Source organism: Callithrix jacchus, chromosome 17 (assembly GCF_049354715.1).
Source record: "Callithrix jacchus isolate 240 chromosome 17, calJac240_pri, whole genome shotgun sequence".
NCBI lineage: Eukaryota > Metazoa > Chordata > Mammalia > Primates > Cebidae > Callithrix > Callithrix jacchus.
Genome location: NC_133518.1, coordinates 6,545,115 through 6,551,489, shown reverse-complemented (window position 1 = coordinate 6,551,489; position 6,375 = coordinate 6,545,115). Strand labels below are relative to the sequence as shown.

At 54.1% G+C, this 6,375-nt stretch overlaps 1 pseudogene; it reads left to right on the top strand.

The window, feature by feature from the left end:
* The first annotated feature begins 548 nt into the window (after window positions 1-548).
* On the top strand, window positions 549-3,300 carry LOC128931055 (glutathione hydrolase 6-like; annotated as a pseudogene).
* The last annotated feature ends 3,075 nt before the right edge of the window (window positions 3,301-6,375 follow it).

Sequence of the window (6,375 nt, the reverse complement as noted above, 5' to 3'; positions counted from 1 at the left end):
TTCTCTTATGAACCAAGTTCCTCCCCAGAGAAATCCAGACCCGGAGTAGCCACAGGCTGAGCCTTGACTCTGGCCAGAGACCAGATACCCCAACGCCAGAACCTAGTCACGTGCTGACCCAAGCATGTGGGACCCCCAACCCAAGTCGCCATGCAACTGGAGCTCAAATTCAAGTCCACAGTTTCTAGACTAGAGTCCTAAATGGGGTCCATGGGCTATATCCCCCCAAGGGGAAAGGGGGGTGTCCAGCAGGTGCCTGAGTGTCAAGGTTGTGGCCTTGGGGATGGGTTCCTCCTCACTGAGCTGCGATCCCTTACAGGCAGTCACACCGGAAGCTGTGCCGTGAAAACTCCTCAGGCCTTGTGTCCTAATGGGGCAGGCTAACATGCAGGCTCCTTGGCCCCCTGCCCTGCCCAGACCTGTTCTGGATTCCACCCCAGCCTTCCCCAAGGTCGCTGCCACCTCCCACCTGCCAGGCTTAGGCAGGGCCTCTGAGACACGGCCAGGAAGGCTGGCAGGCAGGAGGGCTGGGGCAAGCACTGGGGGCCATGGAGGGGACAGCAGAGCCCATAGTCTATCAGAAGCTGTTGTTCTGGGAGCCAAGCCTGGAGTCAGAGGAGGAAGAGAAAGAGAAAGAGGAGACATCACAGGCACTGGTTCCCAACCCCTGGAGGCCCCAGGACTCTTCTGGTTAAGTAAGGGAGGGGTCTGGGGACCAGCCTCCCCAGGCTTAAGGTTTGTAATTCCCTCTATCTGGAGCCCCTCAGGGGGACCAGGAGACTCCCTGCTATGCTTAGCTCCAGGCACTGTCCCATCAACTTGGGGAAAACGTAGGCTGCAGCCCCAGACTTGGCCTGACCCAGTCACAGGTCTGTGCATCTGGAAAGACATTGGTACCAAGCCAGCCTCTGCTTGATACCATCTGCTGCTCTGTCAAAGGTCCCCAGCCCCCAAGCCCTGGTAGAGGAGGCACCTGCTGGGCAGGTTGGGGCCTGGCTACACCTGGCGGCTCCTGCCTCCAGCCCCTTCTCTCCCACCTGTCACACCCCACTGGGCCTTCCTCCCACCTGATTCAGTCTCCCCTTCAGAAGCTCCCGCCCTAGCTAGCCTCAGTTTCCCCAATCCTTTCACAGCTCCATGTCTTTGCCCAAGCTGTGCCCACTGTGAAGAAGCCCTTTTCTCCTTGGCAGACTTGAACTCCTCTTGTTAAATCAAACCTTTTTTTGTTTTTTTAAACAGAGTCTCGCTTTGTTGCCCAGGCTGGAATGCAGTGGTTTGATCTCCACTCACTGCAACCTCCACCTCCTGTGTTCAAGCGATTCTCCTGCCTCAGCTTCCCAAGTAGCTGGGACTACAGGTGCATGCCATTGTGCCCAGCTAATGTTTTTGTATTTGTAGTTTCACCATGTTAGCCAGGATGGTCTCAATCTCCTGACCTCGTGATCTGCCCATTTCAGCCTCCCAAAGTGCTAGGATTACAGGTGTGAGCCCCCATGCCCGGTGCTAAATCAAACCTTCTGGAAAACATTCCCTGGGGACTCTCAGGGTTCCTGGGCATCCCTCTGTCCCAGCCACAGCTCAGGACACCCCTCTGCAGGAACAAGGCTGGTGGGCTGCCCGGAACCTGGGCCTGTCTAGTGGCCGCCCTGCTGCTGCTGGCTATGGGCTGCTTCCTGGCCATGTGGCAGCTCCAGCATCAACGCAGCCCCACAGGAGGCCTGGGCTCCATGGCCCCTCCACCCAGCGGACACTCCCATGGCCCTGGCGTTTACCATCATGGTGCCATCATCAGCCCTGCAGGTCAGTCATGCTGGCAGCGGCTTGGGGGAGGGAGGGTCACGGGTCACCGGGCCCAGTCCCTCCTGCTGTATTACAGTCCCTTCCTTGCTGCAGCCATGTGCTCCCACCTAGGCTGGGAGCTGCTTGTTGCCGGGGGGCAACGTTGTGGATGCCGGCATGGGAGCTGTTTTGTGCCTGGCGATGGTGCATCCTCATGCCACGGGGCTAGGTCAGTGACCCGGGATCCCGGACCACAATCCCAGCCCACAGCATAATCAGTGACCTGGGCCTCATGGAGTCAGTAGCCCTGACCTCAAGGCTGCTTGATAAGCAGGACCCAGGGTTTGGGCAGCAGTCCCCATCCCTTGAGCCAGGTCTGCATCACCTTTACCTCAGGTGTGGCCAGTAACTCCTGATCCCAGACTCAGTCAAGGGATCTTGACTGAAACAAGTCAGTGGCCCTTGACCCACGCCTGCTGAGTAACCACTCTAGCTCCTGCAGGTGCCATGTTTTGGGGCTTCTTCCACAACAGCTCCTTGGGCAATTCCACAGCCCTGACATCAGGCCAGCACAGACCCTAGCCCGCGGAGTGGCACTGCTCATGGCTCTGCCCACCCTGCACCTGCTGCATGCACGCTTTGGCCACCTTCCCTGGCCATGCCTGCTAGTCGGCCCTACCACACTGGCTTAGGAGGGCTTCCTGGTGGACAAGCCCCTGGCAGCTCAGGGCACAGGTCTCTGTCCACTGCTTTGCCATCCTGATGGGACGCCCCTGGGTGCTGGAGCCCGAGCTACCAACCCACAGCTGGCAGCCACGCTTTGCAGGGCAGGCTTTGCTCCCACCTCAGACCTTGCCAGGGACTCACTACTGAGTCTGCTGGCAGGAGACCTGGGGGTGGAGATGCCCTTGGCTGGGCCCAGGCCCACTTTGGAACCAGCGCAGCAGCTACCCATGGCCCAGGGCATCCTGTTCACCACCCCCAGTCCCTCAGCAAGCCCAGAGCTGCTTGCACTGCTGGAGGCAGCCCTAGGGTCTGGGGCATCCAGCCTTGACCCCTGCCCACCAGTCTTGCAAACTTCTGTGAGCCCCAAGAGCGGCACCCTGGCCACCATGGACAGCAGCGGCTCTGTGTTCCTTCTCACCTCCTCGCTCAACAGCTCCCTTGGTTCTGCATACCTGTTCCCAGGCATGGGGGTTCTGCTCAGCAACATGACAGCCAAGTCTACCGCTAGTGCCTGGGCCTGTCCCCTCATCCTCCAGCCTGGATGACACAGAGGCCAATGTGTTGGGGCTAGTGGCTTCAAGGACCCCTGATATGGCCAGAGAAATGACTCACACTATACTCAGCCATCTGGCAGAGCCCCAAACCCAGGCCCAGCACCAGCACCAGGGGCAGCAAGAACCAACAGAGCAGCCCAGCACTTATGGTCAAGGGATCCTGCTCCAGGTGGCAGCCTATGCAGAGTACGTGCATGTCTCCCATGTCCCCCATGGCTGCTGCCCCTACCAGGGGATCTAACAGGATCGGGATGGGTCTGGCACAAGACAGAGTTATCTGAAGCCTGGGGAAGGAGTAGAGCAGACCCAGCAGTAATGGAGTGTACCCCAGCTCACACCGGTCATCTCAAGCACTTTGGGTGGTCAAGGCAGGAAGATTCCTTGAGGCCAGGAGTTTGAAACCAGCCTAGACAGCATAGCAAGATCTTGTCTGTACCAAAAATTTTAAATTTGCCAGGTGCAGTGGCAGATGCCTGTTGTCCCAGCTACCTGGGATGCTGAGGCAGGAAGCTTGCTTGAGCCGGTAGTTCAAGGCTACAGGAGGCTAGGATTACACCATTGCACTCCAGCCTGGACAACATAGTGAGACCCTGTCTTTGGAAATAATAATAATAATAATAATGGCTGGGTGTGGTGGCTCATGCCTGTAATCACAGCACTTTGGGAGGCCTAGGCAGGTGAATCACCTGAGGCTAGGAGTTTGAGACCAGCCTGGGCAATATGGCAAAACCCCATCTCTACTAAAAATATAAAAAACTTAGCTGGATGTGGTGGTGTACACCTGTAATCCTAGGTAGTTGGGAGGCTGAGGCACGAGAATTGCCTGAACCTGGGAGGTGGAGGTTGCAGTGAGCCAAGATCACACCACTGCAGTTCAGTCAGGGCAGCAAGAGTGAAGCCTCATTTAAAAAAAAGTGTGCATCTATTATGTGCTCACTGCTGACTCAGGCCCCCAACCTCTGGCTTTTTCCATTAGCTAGATTTGAGCTGCAGGATCCAGAGCTAGCACAGTCATTCTCCAAACCACCCACACTGAGGGAATTGTTGGCTCCTTTGCCAGGTAAGGAACATGACGGTGATGAGGAATAAGCAACAGGGCCCCGGGGCGAGCACTGAGTTCAGATCCAGCTTTTGGAAGGACAGCAGAAAGAGTGCAGAGCCTCTGCCTCGGCAAGCACTGGGCCCCAGGGAGCAGGGCAGGCAGAGCCCAGGGTACTGCTGGCATCCTGTCCTTCCCTTCAGGGCACCCTCTACCCATCTTTCTCAACCAGACTGATACAAAATAAAGATCAAGTCTCCCGGAGGCCAAGAGCCATTCCTGCTTCTTTAATTTCCCATCAGCCTTGAAGCAATTGGAGTTGGGGCTTCCCTGATGGGCAGCACAGGTGATCAGTAAACAGAGAGGGGAGAGCCTGGGTTGGTATCTTTCAGCTTCCACCCCGGCTCTGCTCACCTCCTGTCTCCTGGGGCACTAGATGTGCGAGGTAAATGTTTTAATCTCACTTTCTAGAACAGACAGCAAAGCAGGGAAGCAGTTGAGAGGGTGAGTTGGAGTTGAATGGGTGGAAATTCAAGGTGAAGGGTAGCCCTGACCTCCTCACAGCGTTAGGTCCTCTCTGGACCACAGCCTTCTGAAAACAGCTTCTCAAACCAGGAAGCAAGTGTGACCAGCAGCGCTTCCCTTCCCTGCCATTGTAAAAGGCTCCTCTGATTTAATAGACCCTTATTCCCACGACCTCCACCTTCCACTTCCAAGAAAATTCTTTTCCAGCTCAGTAATGGCACCACTATGTACTCAGTTATTTTAGTCCCAAACCTGGCATCCCCCTCACTTCCTCTCCCCCCACATCCAATCCATCACCCACCCCACCTGCTCCACATCAGCCGAAATCTGACCTGTTCTCATTTCCCTGGGTCCAGTCCACCACTGTCTCTAACTGGTCTTCCTGTTCTTCCTCTTGTGTGGACCTACAATCCATCATTTCCCACACAGCAGCCAGCATCACCTGGTGAGAATTTAAATCGGATCCAGGCCTGCCCCTGCATTAAACTCACCAATGACTTCTACCACACTCTGAGTGAAATCCTAGCCCGGGATCCTATGCAACCTTGCTTCTCTGAGCCACCTGGCAGCCTCAGCCCCTGCAGCCCTGGGCCTTTGCAGTTGTAAGGATTGGGATTTCCTCCCCTTAGATCCTTGCAGGAGTGTGGGGAAGGGCTTCTTGTCACTCAGCTCTCAGCCCAAATGTCAGCTACTTCCTGACAGAGGCCTTCCCTGACCGACCCCTCAAATCATTACCATAGACTCTGTTGAATGATAATTAGCGGCTGGTGCAAATAGATGCTCAGTGCTGCAAAGAAAAATCGGCACTGAAACAAAGGATCTTTTAGCAACGCAATTTTTACTTCCTGGGCTACAGGAAGTAGCCACAAGAATATGAAAATAAAAGAAAGCAGACATATTTATTTCTCAGGCCTGGATGCTCTTTCACCCCACTTACAGGGGGAAGAGCAGGTAGAATGAGGTAATGACGGTCAGTGAAGGGTCATGTAAATCACGTGTCTTGGAGACTGAGGCCCAGGTGAGGAGAAAACCTAAGGCATCAGCACTTTTTTCCTATACTTGTCAAGAAATAACAAGGTCACTAAGATTTATGTTACTAATTCTTATATTCTAAGAAAAAGAGGAACCAGGTACAGAAGCAGAACTTGAAAGTAGCCACGGAACATGACCACTCAAGCACAGCACCACAGAGAAACAGTTAAGTCCCTGGGTGTCTGTGGGCCTCCGTGACAGCGTCAGGCCTGCCACAAGAGCTTGGGGGAGCGGAGTTTTCTCCTTACTCCCCCAGGAAGATGTCCCGCCATCTTGGATGTGTCCTCCCCTAGCTGGCTAAACCGGGTGCTTTCAGAGCACTGACACAGTCGCACAGCCAAGGTGTCCTCCAGCAGCCCTTATGCGAGCGTGACAGAGGGCTTAGAGCATCTGTCTTTAGCGTCACCTCTTTTCCAATGCCATGTCAGTCCCATACTTCCTGAGGCTTATAAGTAAGATTAGAGATTATATCATTACATACCTATATGTATGATTAATATGAAGAGCTATATGATTATATGATTAAACATCTGTAGTTATGATTACATATAAAAAGCTATATGATTATGATTACATATAGGAATAACTATATCTCTAATTCTTTTTTCTGGGTTTTTTTATTGCATTTTAGGTTTTGGGGTACATGTGAAGAACATGCAAGATTGTTTACTAATTCTACACTTATATGAGAACATGCTGAGACTTCAGGCCCTTGCCTCG